The sequence below is a fragment of the Protopterus annectens genome, chromosome 2.part0 (assembly GCF_019279795.1).
Source record: "Protopterus annectens isolate FY-2018-M chromosome 2.part0, PAN1.0, whole genome shotgun sequence".
NCBI lineage: Eukaryota > Metazoa > Chordata > Ceratodontiformes > Protopteridae > Protopterus > Protopterus annectens.
Genome location: NC_056728.1, coordinates 900609246 through 900630611, shown reverse-complemented (window position 1 = coordinate 900630611; position 21366 = coordinate 900609246). Strand labels below are relative to the sequence as shown.

The following is a 21366-nucleotide window of genomic DNA, read 5'->3' as shown; positions in this document are numbered from 1 at the left end:
CCCAGGGTCAGGTTGACTGCCTAGGTCTACACAGCTACCCAAAAGTGTGATTGCAGAGTTATATTTTATCAATATGTGGTGGCTGACTGTTTTGCTAAGGATTTCACATATTCTAGTACCAGGGGGAGGTGGGTGGCAAATTGACTAGACTTATGGTTAATTAATTGATCAATTATAGCAGTAGCACAAGAGGTTCTAATCCATCCACAAGTTCCATTGGAAGTTAGACCCATTGTTGCTGAAACTGAAAACAAATCAGGTTTTTGTGGATTTGGTGCATAAGAATAGCTGCTTTTAGGGAGAGGGCCTATGCAGAGAACGGAAAAGTAGGCTATACTTGAATCAATCTCAGAAAGGTTTGTGTGCATCTTGGATAAGGTTTTGTGGCCACACCATGTTTGAAAGTCCTAGAGGAAAAGTGTGTTAAGTTACAAATTATTGAAGAGCAGGAGAGGGAATGGAAAAGTAGTACAGAGCAAAGCTTTGTTATTTCTGGAGATACAGTTGTTCCGAAGGGGATATAAACAGGTTGTTTATGCTAGTAATCAGTTAAAACTGCAGAGAGTCAGAATGTTTAATTTGTAATGAGGTATTACATCCCCTAAATTGTTTGCACTAAAATGCAGGAATAGATGTAAGGGTACTTTGAAAATAGTTCTCAGGGATAGTTTAGGCCAAAAATCTTTGGATTCGAGAAAGATAACCCAGATTCGCATACCTTATAGAGAAGGCAACAGAGGTTAGTAAGGATGTGCTAAATAAGAATTTCAGCAACAATGCTCTCCTAAAAATATCTCATTTGATGGAGGTGAAGTTAAGATACCCCATTTCCAGAAAATAAGTTCTTGCAGCAATAGGCTCTCTTGTGTCAGGGAAAGCCCCTGGGGAGAATAGGATTACTATAGAATTCTTTCAATGTTTTAAATTGGAATTGATCAATCCATTGTGAGAGCTGTTCAAGCACACTATGAGGAAAAAGTGGTTCCCAGACGATATCCTGAGAGCTAGAGTGCTTATGTTCCTTAAGCCAGATATGCATGCAATGGATCCTGGTAACTTTCTCCATACTTCATTGTTGCAGACAGATATTAAAATCTTTGCCACACTCTTGTTGCTGCCTTTGATAATAGGTTTTAACTACCAGAGGTTCATCAAAGGGAGGGTGATTAGCTCAGATGTGGTCATATTCTGGTTTACTATACAAACTATCTATGTCAAGAAAGATGCATTTGTCTTGTTAGTTGAGTTCTCTGTAGCCTTTGATTCCATATCTTGGAAGTTAATATGATTTGCTCTTGAAGAGGATGTCATCCTTCAGGAATTCATTGTGTGAAATAAGCTGCTGTACACAAATCCCATGGTGTGAGTTTTTGCAAATGCAGTAGTGTTTGAATCATTTAATCATCATGCTGGCAATGTAGGTTGTTGAAAAGAGTTTAGAATTGGAATTTTGGCACTATAAATTAACTTTTAGTAGCTTAGAAACACTTTTTACTAGCTGGTTCACAGATGAATGTGCCTTGTGGGTTGCTAACCCATTACATAATGTGTGGCCTATAGTGGAGTATCTTGTCTTAACAGCATACACTGGCATTAATGTGATTAAGTCTCTGTCATTTACCTTGAGATATAAGACCCTTGCAAGATACAGGAGTGCCACTCACTGGTTGTCATGATGGTACAACAGTGTAAGTACTTGGGAGTACATATGCCGTTCCCTTATGAGGGCTTAGTAGGAAAAATATCTCATGCTGTGCATGCATAAGGTTAAGGAAACTTTGCTAAGACTCGTCTCTTGCTCTCTCTTCTTTTTCAATAAAATACAAGTCATCAAAATGTGGGTCCAACTTAATGTGCTTTGTTTTGCTTAGATATTTGCCTAATAGCCTGTCATCCTGATTAATGAAAAATTCCATAGCTCTTTTCTGAATTTCTTGTGGGGAGGTAAACACCCAAGAATTGGTAAGAACTGTTTCATGTTACCTAAATCACAAGGAGGATTTGGCCTCCCTGACTAGAATGTTTATGGTAAAGTGGTTATAGGTGGTTTTATGTATGAGCCAGAAAGCCCCTGGAGCCATTATAGTTAAGACTGAAATGGTACTGGAATGTATTTATATAACATACTACACACAGGCAGTTAATGTGTAACATACAGTGACCAGTGGTACAGTTATCACTTGATTCACAGATTATGCTATATATGACCATGTACATATATGCTGCTGATCACAGGGTATATGCAAAACTGTCAAACATGCATTGTGCATTTGGAATGGCATTTAAGAATGAAAGGACACATGCAGAATTGTAACATGATGATGGCTACTGCAAATCAGTTTAGTTGTTTGGGTGATATACAATAAATATCATACCATGATTTAGTAAAGCAGAAATAAACAATCTTTTTAAATAGACTCCAATGTTTGCTTGATAAAATAACATTTATTTCAGTAAGATCAAGGAACTTTAGAAAGGATGTATTTCTTTATCCCCAGGGTTGTGCTGTCTTGCTGTTAGTATATTTGTGAATGCAAGGCTTCTTTTTAATAATTCTATTAAAGCTGTCAATGCATGGTGATGACATTACTTTTGATGATCCTCATCTCTCTGTGATGCTTGGTGATATAATGTTTAACTACAGATTTGTTTTCTTTTTTTTCAAGATTACAATGTGGTACTTCATGTGTTCAGCACTTCTTTCTGTTCAAACACTTCTATATGCCATATTAAAGTAATTTGCTTTCAATAACTTATCAGTCAGGTTAGTTAGCAAAGTGTGTGCAATGACCTCTTTGCTTTCCATGGAATGCAAGACTACTGTTTCTTTAGATTGTATAACTGTAGGGTATGCTTTGCTGAATGCTAAATTTTTGCTTAATGTTTGCACTCCATTGTGTACATATTGATGACATGCTTCTTTCTCTCTTTTTCTCTCTCGCTCTCTCTTTGTCTTTGTCCCCTTCCCTCTGAATCTCAAATTGTCACTTTTTATGTTATGCCATTTTTATATTCCCTATATCTTTGGGTAGCAGCATATGCAATGTTGACATAAAATATAACTTTATCATCAGTGTAAGGTGTTATGTGTTGTCCCCAATAACAGTTTGCCTACTTCTATCCTGTGGAATGCACAATTACATTATCATTTTTATTTTATTAATATTATCATTATTATATCATTTTTTCTATGCAGCAGATTTATATATGTTGTAAATATTGATTCTGATCTATTACATTTCCATAAAAGACTGATTTGCTGTCCTGTTTTTATTTATTTATTTATTTATTTTTTGTGCAACCATTACAAATATTCACAATTCTCATCTGATAATTATTGTTTCTTTAGGTGGACATGAAATGCAATCACTGTGAGGACATGAGGACACCTGATACTGGGTAAAGTACATTTTTTCTTGCTTTGGTGACTTGATTCTTTAAAGAAAGGAATGGCAACTGGATAACAGTGCACTCATTCAGCTCTTGTTTACAGAATATTAAAACTCTATTCAACAAGCATGTTTATGAATAGGGACAGTCAATACTATATTTCAGTTAATGCTTATAATTGCTGCTGTTTAGTTTGTGAAAGAGTCTTTTTGTGCATCATCATCAAAACTAAATAATGCATATTCTTGTTATTACAGCTTGTTTTGAAATAATTTCAAGATAATAGTACTCAGGAATTTATTAATATATATTTAATTCAGCTTTCAAAACTTCCCCTGTTATCTTCCCATAGGGTTTTTTTCCTAATGTTTCCAACTAGGCACTTTCTTTTTAACATAATTGTTTTATCAAAATTAAAGGGATTTTTTTGATGAAAAGATCTCCAAAAGGTTTAAGATTTTCTAAGTTTCCTAATACATTTAAAACACACAGTGATCTGTATCAAAAATTAATACAGCTTTTATGATAAAATGAGCATTCAGCTCATGCATAAACACAGTAAGCACAATGATTTAGCTATAATGGCATTACAAGGTGAAAATGAAAATTTGAATATGGACATTGCCAAATATGAAGACTTTCTTATATGAAAATTCCCACTTGTTACTGTTCCAGCATTTAAATAGACATGAACGATCACTAATATGGAAAAAGGTAAGACATTTCAAAGTGATACACCTAACCAGATAGAAGGGAACACATAGTCAGTATGTGGTAATGCATCTACAATCAACCCCCTCCTTTGATTTCTTTTTTTTTAATTTCAGCAAGAAGTAACTAAAGGTCCTTGGAAGTTGCTCTTGGTGGCTGCCTGCCTACAGTCAAGTCTTCAAACAGGTCTGGAGTTGAATTTTGAGCATTTGTACAACAGCAATCCAAACCTCTAAACAGCTGATTTCCATCAGAGGTTACAAATGCAGGGGGGAAACAGGGCAGACCAGTCAACAAGACAAGGTGGAATCAAAGACATGGACAGCGGTAAAAGTAAGAAATTATTCTTTTACATCCAATTTGACTGAACATGAATTTCTAAAGAATAGATTAATCTTTATAAAATAGGCTTCACATTTGCTCATTTTAGGGAGTCAATATAACAAAGTCCATTCTAGAAATATAGTAGAAAACTAAACTTAAGTTTAATCTATATGCATGTGTGTTTGTGTGTGTCTACGTGTGTGTGTGTGTGTGTGTGTGTGTGTGTGTGTGTGTGTGTGTGTGTGTATGAAATGCTTCTTGTTGTCCTGTTAAATCAGTGATCAGCATGAAAAAAAAAACAATACTTATCATTTCCCCCTTTCAAAATACATTAAACCTTTTTCGAACAACATGTAATACAACTAGTCACTTAATAGATTTTTTGTAATCTTAACCAAGATGAACTTAAGTATCAGCTTGGCTAAGAAACATGAAACAATTTAGAGTTACAGAAGCCAATAAAGGCGGGGGAATGTTTATAATGGCTGCTAAAACATACAATTAATGTATTTTCAACATGTTGAATGATGTTTTCTCACATCAAGAGAGCTCTGTCAGTGACATATATAAATTCTTAAAACCACAGATGAGATTTTATTTAAACTGTTACTCAGTGAGCACCTGGATTAGAAAACATATGAATCCTTAAAAGCCAACAATTCTGCAATATGGGCATTTTTGGAATACCAAAGTACAAAATGAGTCACTTAGGCTTACTTTTTCCGCTGACGACTCCAAACCTTTGACAATAGCTTTATGAGTGGATAGTATAGTCACTCCTATGATATGGAAAACTGACTTTTACATCTAGATGTTATGGATGACCACTTATATACAGTAAACCTAGAAGCTGGTCTTCATGCACCTGTATTCCATATGTTAAAAATGGAGACAGAGTAAGGAATTTTGTGAGTACTGAAGCTAATTAGAACAGTGGGGGAAATTTCTTACCTTGCACCGTGAAGAAGTTTATATTGCAAAATATTTATTTATTTATTTTATTTATTTTATATTTGTTCACTGGGATAGTCCGACTGGATACATGTCCATTTTCAGCGGCCCAGGGAGAAAAGTTCGAGAGGTGGCTTCATATACAATCATTACAATGTACATATAAATCAGGAGTCTTCATAACATTATACAAATAGAACACATTTTACAGTCTAGTTGAATTTTTACAAATATAACGCATTTTATAGTCCAGTTAGATTAATACAGTGTAACCGTCTTCTAAACTAGCTTAACAAAGATAATCGAGTACCACCTACAGACATAGAACTAGTAGACCAGTATGCATGAAGATTGATATGGAAAACTTGACTTTTTTCATGCTTTTGGAAAAATGTTTTAAACAGATTTCAAATGTGAATATGGAGGCCATTATGAAGGAAACCTTTTCTTGGCAAATTAGGAATGCACCTTTTTGGATTAACATCAATTTTTTTCTAATATCTTTTAGATAAAGAATTTATTGATAACATTTTTAAGTTATGGAATAATTTGATTAGAATTTAGATACGTTTATTGGCAACACAAATAATGTCACTGATTTATTACTGGGTTCACTACAGATATTTAAATCCCAAGTACTTGAGAACCACTGCATCAAAGCCAGGGATTCAAGCACCTTCTAGCTCAACTAGACTGTTGCTGCTGCTCATATCTGAATTTGAATATGAGTTTGGGCAAGCAGGTATATGCAGGGAGCAGAAGGGTTTAGGATGGAATGCTAGATGGATTTTAGGGTTAGAGACTGGGAAGGGAACTTCATACTTAGGGAGCAGAAAGGGAGTTTTAGGGAGTGATCAGGGAATTTAGATTTAGTAAGGACATTGGAAATATAGGTTAAGGAAGGGGAAAGGGAGTTTTAGGATTAGGGAACAGTTGGGTAATTTAAGTGGGGGTGGAGTTTTAAGTTTAGGTAGTGATCAGGGGCATAAGGGTTAGGAAAGGGAGGGAGAGTAGATGTTTAGGGTAAAGGACAGAGGAGTCGAGTTGGGAACTGAGTGGGAGTTTTAGGGTAAGGGTTTAGGTTCTGGTAGGGCTACATAGTATATAGGATGAGGTGTTGGAGGGCTATGTAGAAATGGGATACTGGGCTACTGGAAGTCTGAGCAAGTGACAGTGAGCAGTGTCCCTGTAATAGACCCATTTATTAGTGTTTTCTTCTAAAGGTGATGTGATTTCATTTTTGTTATTGAAATGTCCTTGAAGAAGGAATATAGGAGCAAACCTAATATTATCAATTGGAAAATGCCTACCTAAGGGAATGCACAATATTAAAAGTGGTTCCCAAAGGTTTAAGCGTGTCCCCACTGGCTTGCAGCATGACTCTGTTTTGTACAATTAATTATTAAATCTTTTTGACAAATGTGGGCTAGATCTTTTAGAGCTTCTAACTAAACATAATAATAGTGAATTAGAACTGTTATTCAAAGACCTTGCAATTTTAGACTCTGCTATTCACGATGATCATGAATATAATAATATGAGATTTGAACATTTCAGGATTTATACAAGTATAGATCAGTACATTGCCAAATTAAAAGTTGGTAAATTAAACAAACGGGACAGGGATGTTCAGGATTATGCTAATGGTACAGCCTACCCTAAACGTCCTGGCTCCTACAAGAAGTTTAAAGACCCATGAGTGGAAAATAGAAAGCAATTATCACATCCTTCTGAAGTAACAGACAATAATGAATGTAGGTTTGAAGAAACTGACAATGTGACTTTAAACTATGATACAGAATACCCAGAATTTAGGAGGAATGAAAGAATTAAGAATAAAAGTCATTATAACAACAGGCAGCAACCTTGGGGGGTGGGGGGGTTCAACCCCAGGTTTTTCAGGGTGCCAGGCCAAAGAACAACCCTTTGTGGCCATCAAGCTAATGTTGCTGACTCTTGTATTAATGAAAGCATGCAAATAACAGTGGAGTTTGAACAGGGAGCAGGCACTTACACAGTGGTTTTCAGCCACCAGAAAGATTTTTCAGTGTATACTACTCTTCTTTATGTATTAATGAAATTACAGCTGACGTACTTTCTAGGGGAATGAGTTCTGTACCTACTAGGAAATTCAATGTTGTAGATATTATGTTAGATCTTAAACTTTACCTAAGGAAGTTGAACTTGAATTTACTATATGGTACCTCTTCACAGGTTAATGTTAGTGAAGACAGCATTTTTAAAATCAGTTCTACCTACAACCCCCCTTAACATCCGAAACTGGCAACATATGAAAAAGTATATGAATTGGATCTGTATAACCTGAACAAGAGTAAACACAGGTCAGCTCAGACACTTTACAACATGAATCAAAGTGAATGTGATAGTTCATTAGTACAAGAACATGATGTGAGGGTTAGGAAACCTGATAAAGGGGGAGGGTTGGTAATTATGGATTCTTCCACATATAACACCAAGATGTTGGTCATTCTAGACACAGTAAATTACACAGAGGTGTCTCTCAATGAGTTAAATACTTCATATAGGAAAATTTACAGTCAACTCACTGATATATTTTTAGAGAGAAGGATAGACCTTTCCTTATATAACTATTTAAACATCATAAGCCCAAGAATCCCAGTGTTTTTTGTCATTCCCAAAATCCAAAAGAGCCTCTCAGATCCACCTATGAGGCCCTTAGTGGATGGAAGATATTCCATTACCACTGCTTGTGCCCAATTTCTTGACAATGAGCTTAAGAAATTATTGGGAAAAGACAATCAAATTTTCAAAGACTCCTGGGCTTTTTTAAAACAGGTCAATACAATTGGTTTTAACATGAAAGATATCATGGTCACAATAGATGTAAAAGATTTGTATACTGTCATTCCACAAGGAACCACCCTTGAGTGGGTTGGTGACCTATTGTTACAACAGAAGGTTAAACAGGAGAAAATTAATTTAATTCTGGAATTATTAGAAATTGTTTTAAGAAATAACTATTTCTCCTTTAATGACAGATACTTCATCAAAACTATGAGAGTGGCTATGGGAACAGCTTGTGGTGGGGCATTTGCAAACATGGTAATGGCATACTAGGAAAGGAACTATGTATTTCAGTCTCAGTATTATTCTAATGTTAAACTGTATTACAGGTATCAAGATGATATCAATTTGATAAAGAAAGGATCACTGGCTGAACTGGAGGAATTTTTAAGATATCTGAACACCACCACGTTTCTGCAGTTCACTTGGGTTATTAATCCAGACTATATGGATTACATTAATGTCCATTTGTACAAAGACATACATAATGAAAGGTATGATACCAGACTTCATAAGAAAGAAACCTACTCAAACACTTTCTTGCACTACATCAGCTCCCACCCCAAGCAGCAAAAGAGGTCAATGGTTAAAGGGCAATTAGTTTGAGTTGCCCACATGATCTCTGGAGAAGATGATTTTCTTTTAGAGTGCAACAACTTAAAAACTATGTTTTTAAGGAGAGAGTATCCAGCAGACTTGCTTAACAAGCTCATGAAAGAACTTATAGAAAAAAGAAGAGTAACTTACTTTAAGTCTATAGTAGGAGAATATGCACCAGATGATAGTCCACTTCAAGTTGAGCAGGTAAGATCTGAGTCGAACAAAAGCTAATTTTTTAGATCAATGGTGCTCACATTCAATTCTGATTCATACCACTTGATGTCTACCTTTCACAAAAACTGGGACATCTTAATGAATGACTTGGACATCAGGGCACACTTAGGAGAAAGACCAATAGTTACATACAGGATAGGTTTAAACCTGAAAGACCTTTTAAGGAAAGAATCCATCAAAACTACATCTGATCATGTAGGGATGTATAAATGTGAGTCTTGTAACTGGTGCCACAAGGTAAAAACAGGAACTAAATTCACAGTGAATGGCATAGATTTTCACGTAAAAGGAAAATATAATTGCCACTCCAAAGCAGTTGTCTACATGGCCACATGTGATCAATGCCTAGCATTTTAATAGGCAAAACAGAATGAAAATTTAGTGCCAGGATCTATGAACACAATTATGCCATAAGAAAGAACAATATTAACAACGCATTAGCAAGGCACATTCAAGATAATACTGGCCACAATTTTACATTTATGGCAATTGACCATGTAGACATTAGTGATAAGAAGCCTTGGAGACCCCAATTGGAGCTAAAGGAGCTTAGGTGGCAAATTCTACTACATGCAGACAGATGGCCTGGAATTAATGATAGGACATCCATCACTCCTATATTAAAATTAAAAGCCCTGGAAAGGAATAAAATATCTTAAAGCACATTTGTTAGCACAAGCACTTTCACTTGTACCTCTTCCTGAAAAAGTATATTAGTATCATGTAATGAATTACTACAGGGTTTTAAATTGATTTGTTTTTAGCTTTACTTTTAATTATAATTATTTATGGATACATGTAAGTGAACAGTAATACATGTACAATCATAATTTTAGCTTTACTTGTTTTTAAGATATAACAGTTCTAATTAACTTAGCTATTAAGAGGTTAACTAATGTTTTTTTTTTATTCTAGTAATCACTCAGCTGCCCCCTTTTTCTTACCCAATCAGATTGATTTTATGTGTATTTATATGGCTGTCTTATATTTTAATGGTGTCTGATGAATTTAACACTTGTTTAACGAAAGTGCTCACGTATTTGTTGATTTCTGTCTTATTTTGCATTACATTTTTGTTTTTAAACATCACTCTTGCAATTTGTGCCTCCTGGAACTCTGCCTGCCACTTTTCTCATTTATTTATTTGGTTTGTTTGCCTTTCTTGTTTTTTGCAAACGTAATGTTGTTATTTCTTATCAGCATACCCATTGCACCTATTGCAGGCATCCTGAATACCTAAAGAACAATGGCATAACTGGTCAGTTTGTTTGACTTTCTTGTCTTATTACAATTAATATCATGCTTATCTCTGAAGAAAAAAATTTGGTTCATATGATATGTTCATTGATAGAAATTATAAATATGAACATTTTGCAAGTATAAGCCTTGAAGGAATTGTGTGTAAGCATGTTTTATATCTATCCATTTTATTGAAACATCTAAATGGCTTATTCTTGTCAAGAAGCCAGCACAGATTTTGTTTGTGCTATGAATATGCCTGTCAGCTGTGATTCTGATAGCATTAGAAAAGCCATCAGTATAAACTGGCATATTCTGGTTGGGAATAAGTAATGAATTACATTATAGGTGAGGTTCCCCGAATTATTAATCTCAGGTCTAGTAACCTGAAGAATATTTTGGTACATGAAATGCTGGAATTAGTGCCCAGAGAATTCATGAAACTATGAGGCCCATATAGTTGTAGTTCCAGCAAGCATTTCAAATACATTGATTCTATACTATATGTATGACTGATGTTAGAGATCACTTCAAATGTAACAGCCATGGAGTATCCTGTGTTGCTAAATGTGATGAGTGTGAAGATTTCCACATGGGGAATTTATTTATTTTATTTTATTTTATTTTTATTTTACATTTGTTGACCGGGAAAGTCCGACTGGATACATGTCCATTTTCAGCGGAGGCCCGGGGAGAAAAGCTCCAACATTAACAAGTAGGTATACAATATGTTGATATAATACAATACAATTTGTTCTCCTTAGGTAGTTACACAAAAAAAGGAGACATTTTACAATATTTCTACTCATTCCTCCAAGAATAAACAAACAAAAAAATACAAAAAAACCATATAGTATAACAAAATTTTTTCTCCTTCTATATAGACCCTTCTTATAGTAATAACGGGTATTAGAGTAGTATGCAAAGATTAGAGATTTGCATGAAACAGGGGATAAGAGGGAAAACAGATGTGTGAAGAGATAGTGGTTACATAGTTAGACCTGTAAGGAGGAGAAAAAAAACTTGATTAGGTGGAGTCAGACTGGGCTTATACATTGGCAGAGCCAGTGTATCTGGAGGTGGTGATGTAGCCTCTTTTTGAAGAGTTTGATGGAGGAAATGATGGTGAGGCTAGGTGGAAGGGAGTTCCATATTTTTCCTATTGCATTGGCAAAGAGAGCATCACCCCCTGAGTTGTTGGATTTTACCGTTTGAGCTAATAGTTTGTTTGAGGAGCGTAAGCTATTGAGATTGTTGTAAGGTTTGATTATGCTTTTCAGCGCAGGGGTTTTGTCAGATTGTTTAAGAATTTTAAATGCTACTATGAGCTGGTTTTTCTGGAGAAGGTTAGGGAATTCGATCCAACCCAGGTTTTGTAGGTTGGTACAATGATGGGTTCTATAGGGCATGCCAGTTGCAAATCTAGCAATATGATTATAGCAACATGTAAGTTTGTTTAATTCAGTTATATTAAGATTAGTAAAAATAGGGAAGCATATAAGAGGGTAGAGAGGAGATGGGAGCGGCAGTGGCCATTTTGCTATTGGGGTAAGAAAGGATTTTATTCGATAGAAGCGAACCAAGTTTTTGTTAATGGTTTTAATTGTTTGATTAATATGGATATCATATTTAAGTTTATTGTCAATGGTAACTCCCAGAAGCTTAGTGTAGGAGTCTGGGGAGATGTTTGTCCCATTTTGGATTGAATTGTAAAAGGTGTGAGTATGACTTTATGAGTGGGGTAAAAGATTAACAGTTTGGTTTTGTTTGGATTAAGAATAAGTTGGCGTCCCAGTAACCAGTTTTCTACTGCTGTAAAGCATGATTGTGTTTTGATAATAAATTAACTGGGGATGAGTCGGTACAGACTAATGTCGAATCATCAGCATATTGAATACAGGTGGCATCTGGGATGGCTTTGTAGAGGTCATTTATGAAGATAGAAAAGAGGAGAGGTCCCAATATGGAGCCTTGCGGTACCCCTATGGTATTCGATAGGAGGTTAGAGAGCCTGTTCTTCCAGAGTACAGCTTGCTGCCTCTCTGAGAGATAGGCTTGAAACCATTCTAGGGTTTTGTGGTCTAAATGGAGATTTTTTAGGGTATTGTGAAGTAGTCGATGGTTCACCATATCAAAGGCCTTTGATAGGTCCAGAAAGAGAGCTGACGATATTTGTTTATTATTCCGGTTGTGGTTAATGGTATCAGTAAATGAGAGAAGAGCCGTGGTTGTACTATGGTGTGGTCTAAAGCCATGTTGTGAACTGGAGAGTAGGTTGTTCTGGGTGAGATAGTAAAGGAGCTGTTTGTGCACACATTTCTCCATGATTTTGGCCAAGGGGGACAATATGGCTATGGGCCTGTAGTTTGACAGTTCTGTCGATGTGCCTCCCTTATGTAGTGGGATTACATAGGATAGTTTCCATATTGAGGGGATTTTGGCTTCATTCAAGGTACGATTGATGAGTATTGAGATGGGGTAAGCTATGACATCAGCAGCTTTTTGTAAATATTCGGCTGGGAGGAGGTCACCGGAGAGAGTAGTTGGTTTAAGTTTCTTTAACAGTGAGCATATATAGGCAGTGGGGACAGGTTGGAATTTAAAGGTGTGTATGGACTTTAGGGTATTATCTGTAAACTGTGGGGAAGTAGTAGATAGCTGATTGGCTAGAGATTGTATTGTGTCCGTGAAGAAGCTATTAAAGGAATTGGCAACTTCCTCTGGGATTTTGTCTGATAGTTTTTCTGGGGTAGGAGTTGAGCTTTTACCTGGGTGGAGTAGTTTGTTTAAACTAGCCCAGAATTTTTGGGGGTTGTTTTGGTGTTTGTTTTGTAGTTGGCAATAGTAGTTTTTTTTATCTAGGGTTGTAGATTTTTTGGTCAGATTTCTTTGCTGTTGAAATTTAATACGATCGAGGGGGGACTTGGTTGTACGCCATATACTCCAGGTTTTGTTTCTTAGTTTAATTAGGGATTTAGACTCCTTTGTTAGCCAGGGTGCTATATTAGTTTTGATTCTAATTTGTCTTTTTGGGGCGTAAGACTCAAGTACAGTTAGAAATGGGGTATTAAACTCTAATACAGCTTCCTCTAATGGGAGAAACTTGAGGGGTGCCCAGTTGTAGGATTTAAGTTCTGTCTGGAATTTTGAGAGGTCAAAGTGTTGCCTGTTTCTAACCGACCTATACATGGGCTGATTCGAGTATGTTATCTTGTTTTTATGCATAATCTAACATAGTGGATCTATTAACACAGCTATGTTATAAGAGTTAAAATTATGCTGACTTATACAGACACTGTAAAAATTGTACTAGACATAAAGGTTCATATATATATATATATATATATATATATATATATATATACATACATATACATATATATGAGTGTGTGTGTGTGTGTGTGTGTGTGTGTGTGTGTGCATGTGTGTTTACTTTTTTTGGTTGATGTAGGCTGTTTATGGCCAAAAATGGAAGACTTCAAGAGAGTTTAAACTAAGAAGTTAAACTTAGTTAGATAGCAAGTGGATAGGAGCGAAGCTAGACAACAAACAAATATGGTTCAAATCCAACACAAAGCCCTTCAGAGTTCCAAATATTCCAAGTAATCCAAATAGAACCACCAAGTCCTGTGGTATATATGTTCACAAAGCCCTTCAGAGTTCCAAATATTCCAAGTAATCCAAATAGAACCACCAAGTCCTGTGGTATATATGTTCTTTATTTGACAGACAAGCACTTTCGCTGAGTACAGCTTCTTCAGGTCAATTCAAAAAACAAAGTCAAGTCCCATAATATATAGGTAATCCAATTAAATTACAGTAAGTCATGCTGTAATTTAATTGGATTACCTATATATTATGGGACTTGACTTTGTTTTTTGAATTGACCTGAGCTGTACTCAGCAAGCTTGTCTGTCGAATAAAGAACATATATACCACAGGACTTGGTGGTTCTATTTGGATTACTTGGAATATTTGGAACTCTGAAGGGCTTTGTGAACATATATACCACAGGACTTGGTGGTTCTATTTGGATTACTTGGAATATTTGGAACTCTGAAGGGCTTTGTGTTGGATTTGAACCATATTTGTTTGTTGTCTAGCTTCGCTCCTATCCACTTGCTATCTAACTTTGTTTATTTTATTCCTGGATAAGGAGCGTTTATCTGCAAGTGTCTCTCTCTGCGTAAGAAGTTAAACTTGATGCATGGACCACTTGTCTTAATGGGGTCTATATCAATTTGTTGAAGTCTAATTTATTTATTTTTTTTATTTATTTTACATTTGTTGACTGGGATAGTCCGACTGGATGCATGTCCATTTTCAGCAGAGGCCCGAAGAGAAAAACAGTGAACATCTGTCCATTGAAGTGATATCAGTGAATGGCCATTCATCGAACGTTTACATCAGTGAATGTTTTTCCCAGGGATAGAAATGACTTAGCCAACAGACCAACCAACGTATACAGCACAGTACATCAAACCCAGCAATCCATACCCCACACCCCTTTACTTATATATACAAACTCCAAGATTGTACTATAGTGGGAAAAAGGGCAAATTTCCATACGTTGGCCAAGTCATTTCCTTCCCTGGGAAAAATATTCACTGATGTGAATGTTTGATGAGCAGCCAGGCTGTTCGGAGATTTCAGTTCAATGAACAGCCGTTCACTGTAATTAGACTTTGATGAACTAATATAGGCCCTTTTCAATGAATATGTCAGTGTCAACACTACATAAAAATATAATTCATCAATTTTTAGAACATGTTCTGCTCATATTGCTTTTAGATTGTTTTATATCACTTGATTTCAGTGTTATTGCAGTACAATCTTCGCTTGACTGTTGCTTTTTTAAAACATATATATATATATATATATATATATATATATATATATATATATATATATATATATATATATATATATATATGTATGATTGTTTCTTTCGGCTTTTCCCGGTTAGGGGTCGCCACCGCGGAACTCCAGTCTGCTAATGATTGGCAGTAGATTTTAACGTGCTGGCTTGCCGGGCCTAACGCACAACCTTCAACGAAGGAACGCCCATTCACGCATGTCGACACACAGAAGACGCTCTAACTGAGAATCGAATGGGCAAGACAGCACTTTAATCTCCCTAATTTCATTGGAAACTTTTATCAAAATGTGAGTTAAATTATATATATATATATATATATATATATATATATATAGATAGATAGATAGATAGATAAAGATATATATATAATGGTTGTACCTTTAATGTTTATTCCCACAGTAGATATACTTGTAGTAAATTAACATATTTCTAAGTATGAATATCTCCTAAGAACATTTTTCAGTCCTAATGATTTCAGTATGTAGTTTTCTGTTCTTCAGAATACTAAAACTGCCTCTGTGACATTTCATTGTTTATAGCAAATAAAAAATGTTTAGTATTTCATCATAGCCACTTCAGTTATTTTTATTCTATTAACAATTACCATTTTCTAATTGAGTCAAATATTTGGAGATTGTGCTTTTAAATTTGTTTTATGTTAGGTACATTATAAGGAAATGCTATGGTATCATAAGCAACTTTTTATACAATACCATCAAGGCATCAATATACGGTAGTACCTTATATATAAATTTAATTAGGCATCAATAAATGGTAGTACCTTATATACAAATTTAATTAAGTCTCATCTAGAGTATTACATTTCAGTGTGTATGTTTAAAGTTGCCTCTATTAAAAAAAAACTTGAAAGAGTTCAAATATTATTTTCAGGAAGTCTTACCACGGAAAAATACTTGCCTTATACAGCAAGACTGAAAAAACTCAAGCTAGTTACTGATAGCTACTGATTGATTACACAAGATTTATTCTTAGTATTTAACTGCTTAAAATATGAAGTCTTAGCTCTAATTTTAGGTTTATTATTTTTGGATATTAGTAAGGCTAATAATTACCCACAGTAGTGGTGCTGCAGTAGTGTTGTCACCTCACAGCAAGACGTTGTCGCGTTCGATTCTCAGCTACAGCGCCTTCTGTGTGGAGGCATGCATGAATGGGCGTGCCTTCATTGAAGGTTGTGCATCAGGGCTGGTAACTCAGCACGTATGCTGATTATAAAAATAAATTATATCAATTAAAGTTATTTAATCTCTTTAGGTGTTGAAAACATTACTAAATATATTTCTTCAATTTATGAATAATCAGAAGTCCTTAGCTCTTTCAGGTTCTATCTGTAAAATGACATACACTTAATTGTAGTGGTATGTTATGCTGTAATTTCACCTGCATTTATACAGCAGGCATTATACCACCAGATCATCCTGTTTTATCTACCTATCTATCTAGCTAGCTATCTAGCTATACATATATCCATTTATCTCTCTCTCTCTCTCTCTCTCTCTCTCTCTCTATTTATCTTAACAATTTAGTGCATGGGCTATCATTTCACAAAAGTTAAGTTGCAAGAAATGAATAACTGATCATACATTATGTCATGACACAAGCAAATCCAAGTTAACTAATATGAAACCAGTCGATACATTAGCTAGTTGGAGTTCTAGCTATGATTAAATACTCGAACACCTCCTGGCCAAGATATCAACACCAAAACTGCAAGCTGCTTAATAAATCCTGCTCCATTCTATTAAATAAGTGGTGAAGTAAAACATAGTATAAAAACTGAAAATTAAATGCTCAAATACTGTGAAGAAATCCTACAGAGCTAAATGTTTTTACAACTCTTTAATTCATATTTTTATTCTGAAAATGGGCACCCCACCATGACAATTTGTAAAAATGCTCTACAGAGACAAACTACTATATGTCTTCAACAGATAAAAGTTGAAAGAAATCTTTTACCAATCAGCAACAATTTTTCACAAATTTTCTCCACATAAAACCTTCTGTACCTCTTAGGAATAACACACTCTCTCCAACATAATAAAAAATAAAAAATCATATTCTGCAGAACTGCAATGCTAAAAATATTTTTTCACTCAGCCAAACTTTCAATGTATCACCTAGAAGAAATATATTGATCAAAACTGCAATAACTCAACATTTTAAATGAAACAACAAATAATCTAACTAAATTAATTAAACTGGAAAATGAATAAAACTAGTTGAATGTTGAGTGTTAGGTCTACTACATACAGATAGCTCAGTAAGTTTTAGTAAATAAAAACAATATGTTTACTTTATGTACCCTGAACTAAAATCTTTAAAAAAATCTTAAAATTGTACTTGTGTTGCCCCCATGCTGTGCCAGTAATCAAGGAGCCTGATTCCTCACCACTGACACTGGAGAAGGATGTGAAATTGGAATACAAATGGGTGCACTCTGTATTTCCAGATGCAGACCTCTCTGCACCAAGCACAATTTCCCTTAACAGCTAAAGGGCACACACACTAAGCCTGGGTCTGGGTTTCTCTATATGCCTCTCCCCATGTCCCCAGTAAGGCTCCCCATTAGCACTGTCACACCAGTGCTTCGTGTCCCTGCCCTAATAGCTTTCACACACACTTACCTGAGAAAGGCTGGCATATATTACCCGCCCTACCAACTTATCCCAGACTATAAGATAGATTCACTACCACCAGTCAGTTACTATAATGCTCTTAAAAGGGTATACACTTATGCTGAGTGAAGTTAATATTAATACAAATGATAATGTTGACCAAACAGCAAAGCTTTCAGATGTAGCAAGAATTATCACCAAATAGATATGTGCAAATACTCTCAAAGCTTAAATATTGTCTAAAATGGACCAGCCGCAATGAAAAGTTAAAATATGTTTAATATATTTAAAAATAATTAACAAAAGAACAAGAAAATACCAAATATATGTTTGCAGTAAACAACAGAGTTGAAATCACAAGAAACATTGAAAATAACATTGATGGGGAGTCTCATACAAATAAAGAAAAAATAAAGCTCTAAACTAAGCTTAACTATATTCCTGACTGATTCTAGGAGAATTATTATTCCTTAATAAAAACCAAGACAAAAGTGCAATCCAACTAATAAGCAGAAAAGGACATTGAATCAGGAACCAAACTTAAAAATTGAACCAGGAATTTATTAGACGAATCACTCAGACCACATAAAAGCGTAGCAAAAGCACAAATAATCCACCACACATTAACGCTATTCACAAATATTACGTTTTCGTCACAAAAGCTGGACTTCATCAGATGATTCTATTACAACAAATTATTCCTTAATAAGTTACTTGATAGAACAAGGCACAATGAAATATGTAAGCAGTCTTTCAAGTCAGGTTCCCCAAAACAAAATACTCAATACTTAGAGATTACTACCTGTAAACTATAATATCCAAGATGGCTTGCAGAATGACCTCATCTGGTCACCTGACTCTAGGTTCTCACAATATCCCCCTTTGAAGTTGAACTTTCTAAGAACATCCTTGCCCATTAGCATAGGAGTTAATATCAGTTTTCATTACTCTTGGTCAGTGTGCTACTGGTTACAGACAGGTCCAAATCCCCATAAGGAACCATCCCAATATGCACATTCCAAATCATTGAAAACAACGTATTTATCTTTATATTTTGGAATATGTGATTGCCCAGAATGCTCACCGGGCCCTTTGAGCAGAGTTATAATATTCTGGTTAAGTCAGCACTGCTTTTATTTTAACTTTCTCATTACTCATTATGTTCATGCAGTCCCCTTCTCCAATGTCCCCATCCCCATACACCTCATCTTTTCTTCTGTCTGAGAATGCTCCATTCACTCTTCCAATGAAATAAAATAAAATCATTTCACTTTTCTTCCACTTCTTATTTCTTAGATGCTCCAGTTGTAGTCTAAGCTGCTGTACATTTTATTTATCTATTTAGTCGTTCATACACACATGCATACATTAGATACATGTACACATACATACATACATACATACATACATACATACATTATTAACTGGGTAAGTACACTGGGTCAAAGACCCTTTTCAGATATGACCTGTGCCACAAGATGTACAAAAAAAATAATAAAGTAAGACTGACATAAGAACTTGTAACACTGAATAATATTATTGTCTTAAAAATGCTGGTATTTTTTTACTAATGTATAATGTACCAAAACACAGATTAAGAAGTACTATAGAATATGTTAAATACATAAAAACAGTAACTATCTATACAAGAATAATGACACAATAACTTATGCAGTTGAGTGAAATTTAAAACAGAGCTCAACCTAGAGCAAAATAAAGTAACAGTACACAGGTAGGAAATAATTAAGGCAAAAGAGGAGCGGTTCACTGAGGAGAAGAGAAATTCAGAAATGTTAGCAATTACAGATATAATTAAAATTGAGTTCGTAGGTGTGGAGATTAGTACCAAACCTGAACAGTCTAAATTAGCTACAGAGTAAAGGGATTAAGCTGTAAAACAAAGAGTTACATAAGTCTTAAAGAGGATCGACAATGGATCAGGGATTACACATTAACTATGATTACCAAAACAGTGACATCAACAGATGTCTGTACTATGCTTTTCCAGGGATTCCTAAATCCTTTTGGGGTGGTCATATAGATCATATGATCATGATTTACCTCCACAAGAGCTTTTAATCTGTTCCCAGCTTCACTGGAGTTACTTTTCCATTTTACCAGTGCTGCCAGGAGCTTCATTTTCAATATTCCTTTTGAATTCTGGCAAAAAACACCTCTTACCACTGAGCTCATCTTAATTACACAAAGCCTTCCTAACTTTCACTAGATGCTGAGATACTGCACCTGTCAGTCTATAGACTGGAAGGATACAAACCTATCCAGCTAAAATAACATTTTTTCAGCTGGAACAGGCCATCTCACTAATCTGTATGCTTGGTACCACCTCTTCTAGGTAAAAGCACAAATATGAGGAAGATAGATGTTTGAATTTCAACACTGCCAAACAGTATGCAAAGGTCCGAAAGTAATATCCTACTTTGACCATTTAATTGCCAACTAATATTAAGTGAACAGAGTTTTAAATTCCACAATTTCGTAACAGCATATTACAAATTCATACAGAGGACTCAAGCAGTGAAATCTCACTACTGCTAATCAATGTGTCACACTGATATTGTTTATACTTGCTGTTAACACCAGTTATAAGAAAACATTTTGTAGCACTAAATCCCATCTGCCCAGGGCAGTAGTACCTCATTGATGCTATTAATTTAGATAGACAGACACAGAAGCCCTGGTGACAAATTGCACCAGATCATTATATCAGCAGTTTTGTGATCAAATACATACCTACACTTTTAGCAGCTTGTAATGAACATTTAAACCATGTAATGACAACTTGGCATTATAAATTCTACAGTAAGTAGAGCCACACTGACATTAATGGATCACGGTATCTTGCTGTATATTTTTGTTCTGGTATTCCTACTGCTTCACATACTAATCATTGTTATTGTATGTATAGTTGTTCTCCCTGGTCCCCCACTGAAAGTGGGTCTCAACCCAATCAACCAAGTTATCAAAACTTAAAAAAATAAATAAATAAACAAATAAATAGTTCCTTGATATGATGCTGCCTATATGTTTCCACACACTCATAGCTCCCTGTTAGTTATGACATACCAATCAGTACATGGGTATTAGCAAGATTATAATATTCACACCTGTTTCACAGTTTCCAGACTGTACACTGTTACCTGTTTTTCTTAAGCAAGTTTTACAGTTCTAGCTTGATCTCCAGTGTATTACAATAATCTGGATCATGTGCATTTCCAGCACCATGTAGTCATCTCAGAAGTGGTATACTAAGTTTATAGCTGACAGGTCCTCATATTCTTCCTATCTCTTTCTTCCATGACTGAAAGTTTGATACCAGAATCTTATGGAAGACATGGTCACTATGGTATAATACTGAGTCACTCTTTAATAAGAAACATAAAAAATACACAGTCAAATCATTAATATATGAAAGGATATTATAGCTGATAAAATAGAATGATATTTAAAGGGAAAACAATAACAGAAGCACAAACTACCTGAATTTTTGATTTTTAATGTAATGATTAAAGAACAACTTCATTAATATTAAAGACCAATCATCTGAGATCTTTCTGT

General features: G+C 35.1%; 1 protein-coding gene and 1 long non-coding RNA gene across 8 annotated transcripts in view; one reads left to right on the top strand and one right to left on the bottom strand.

Moving 5' to 3' along the window:
• Positions 1-21366, top strand: part of LOC122793288 — a 216267-nt gene that overhangs the window by 50898 nt on the left and 144003 nt on the right. Inside the window, exons 2-3 of the long non-coding RNA XR_006363458.1 lie at positions 3350-3399; positions 4218-4434. This is a non-coding gene — a long non-coding RNA (uncharacterized LOC122793288). The remainder of the gene's footprint in view (positions 1-3349; positions 3400-4217; positions 4435-21366) is intronic.
• LOC122793286 (A-agglutinin anchorage subunit-like) overlaps positions 1-21366 on the bottom strand; it is a 1003124-nt gene that overhangs the window by 916832 nt on the left and 64926 nt on the right. The gene's annotated exons all lie outside the window — the stretch shown is intronic.